Genomic DNA, 2,673 nt, shown 5'->3' on the forward strand with positions numbered 1-2,673 from the left:
CCTGGGTGCAAATCCTGGCTGCAGCACTTACTCCGGCAGGGTGGGACTTTTTTACTGCCCAGGGCCATTTGGATATTTATAGCATCATTCACAGGCCATACAAATTATCAGCTTAAAAATTAGCCTGCTCTATTTGGTCAAACATTTAATTATCTCACCCTTAATGCCTTGGCAGGGCCAGACCAAATGATTTCTGGGCCTTGTAAGGCCCAATGGCCAGACATCCCCCACCCTGTACTAAGGTGATTCCATCCATTTTCTCGTTTGTAAAATGATCAGGATGGTGCAAATTAACTAATGAGAGGATGCAGTGTGGCTACTGCTAGGCAGGTGGGCGCCAGCCTGCAGGAGCAAAGATTTTACCCTTTGGACTGATGCCAGGGAAGTGGGCAAGTGGGCCAAGGTGGGCGCGCAGGAGGCCTGTGCCTCCCCCCTCCTGTGTATTTGACTTTGCAGCTGCCCCTCTCGGGTGCAGGTGCAGCTCCAGTCCGAGGACATAGGTGGTGATTAATTTCACCAACGGGAAACTGATGCATTTTCAGATTACGGCTTCAGAGCCTCCTGAATTCAGCTGCTGGTGAAATTAACTCACCAGGAACAATGGAGCCTTTTCTAAAGTCCAAATTGTCCTTATTTGTGGAGTTTGCTCTTGGCCCCAATCCAGCCCAAACCGGGCTGCTCCTCCACTTCCCAGAGGGAGGGCCTCCACTAACCCAAGGTTGGGAATAGTTTGCACGATTCTAAGGCGGGGAGTGGGGGTGGAGGGGGGATACACTTTGCCTTGGATGGCTGTGTTCCTGAAAGGCTGTGGGTGGCTGAGGTGAGTGGCTGGCCGGACTCCCAGAGCCCCTCCTCCCCAGGGCCTCCTCTCAGGCAACCACATGGGCCGGGAATGTGCCAGAAAAGTGTATCTGCCTTCATAACCCTTCCGCTCATGCCCTTGCCAACAACCAAGCCCAGCTCCCAGGCCTGTGCACTGACCACATGCCAGGCAATATACACACAATTGCCCCTGTATGTACATCTGAACCTGCGTCTGACCTCTAAGCCCCACCCAAGTTCTAACCTCTGTCCTGTCTGCCCGCCTCAACACTTACTCAGCTGCATTTGTGCTCACCAACCACTGGTAACTTAAAGTAGTGCTTTGAAAGCATCCTAGAGACCAAGCACTTAGACACTGAATGAGGGTCATTAGTTTTAGGAAAGGGCTCGGTTGGCTACTTTCAAATCTTGAGGCTCCCACACTGTGATCAGACTGGGCAGAAGGGAGGTTGCCACTTACAGACGCAGAGACTGGTGACAGGGCTGTGACTTGGGACTACGAGCCAGAACCTCCCTCCACAGAACCACACGGAGCTGTCCCAGCCACAGATCAGAGCTCCCGCTAAGGAATCCAATTGTGTGACTTCTTGGAAAAGGAGCTGCCACGTTACTTTACGCCTGAACCGGAGTTCTCACGCGCTGGATGTATAAGGGACACCTGTGCCAACACTGCTCAAGAGAGCTCAGGTGGCAGGAACCCAAGCAGAGAGGGTCCTTCCTGCCCACCTGCCCTGCCCCTCACCTGACGGGAAACAAAGAAATGGGGGCCCAGGCCAGAATGAGGCCAGCTCCCCGACTCCCAGCCTGGCTCCTGCTCTTCCATCCCTGTGCCTGCAGCCGATGCAATCACATCACCTCGTCACCGTCGTGTCCGGGGAGCTGCAGGGGCAGCAGCAGAAAGCACAGGTGGGATCACGCCCAGCTTCATCTCGAAGGTACGAGCCTTGGACAGGTTGCTCTGCTGTGCTGGGAAGACTGGCCCGATCCTGACCGCCCGCCACTCCGCCACCAGTGAGGTCATGGACTAAGGACGGTACTGAACTGAGTGATGGAGCCGAAACGTCGCTCGGCCACCCCACCGGGGAGGGCTTTGGAAGGCACCGACGTGGTGGGCAGGGCTGCGGGGCAGAAAAGCAGAGCGGCTGTTGGCACCGCTCAGGCCAAATGCCAGTCTGGAGGCTCACCTGCCCCACCCTGTGTATGTCTCAGGGACATCACGAAGCTCAGGGCAAAGGTGGAGGACAATTTAACAGGAAGGCCAGGGACAGGGCTGTAGCAGATGCAGCAGGCAGTGGGGGGGAAAGACCAGGTCACTGTGGGGACACTGCACTGCCAAGTCCCCACCACAGCCTTCTGGTCGGTCTCAGTGGGAACGGCACCACCTCAGAGGGCTGCTCGAGGGCATCTCTGTGCATCGCCGAGTCCATGCCAGGTGCAGGCACCAGGTGCAGGTGCCCCGGCCATGCCACGTGGCGTCATTCCTCTCTGGACACCTGGCTGGAATCGGCAGAGAGCTTAGCAACATCTGAGGGCCACTCCGAGACCCAGCCTGTCCCCCTTGGGTGTGGGGGACCTGGGCTTTGAGCTCCACACACAGTCACTGCATCACCAAGTTGAAACGACTCATTTCATGTGAACCGTCACCCTGCAGGGCTGGCTAAGCACTAAGCGAATCGGGTGGCACAGGGCACAGGGACGCCCGGACGCCAAGGCCTGCACAGCATGGGAACCTTGTCTGACAACAACCCTTAAACCAACTTCAGGACAGAAAACATTAAAAGGAAAAACAGATTTCCTTTGAGCAGACAGCTCTTTTCCTCCGTAAGTAGGAACCACGCCTGTGACAAGGAG

Source organism: Myotis davidii, unplaced genomic scaffold (assembly GCF_000327345.1).
Source record: "Myotis davidii unplaced genomic scaffold, ASM32734v1 scaffold964, whole genome shotgun sequence".
Classification (NCBI taxonomy): Eukaryota; Metazoa; Chordata; class Mammalia; order Chiroptera; family Vespertilionidae; genus Myotis; species Myotis davidii.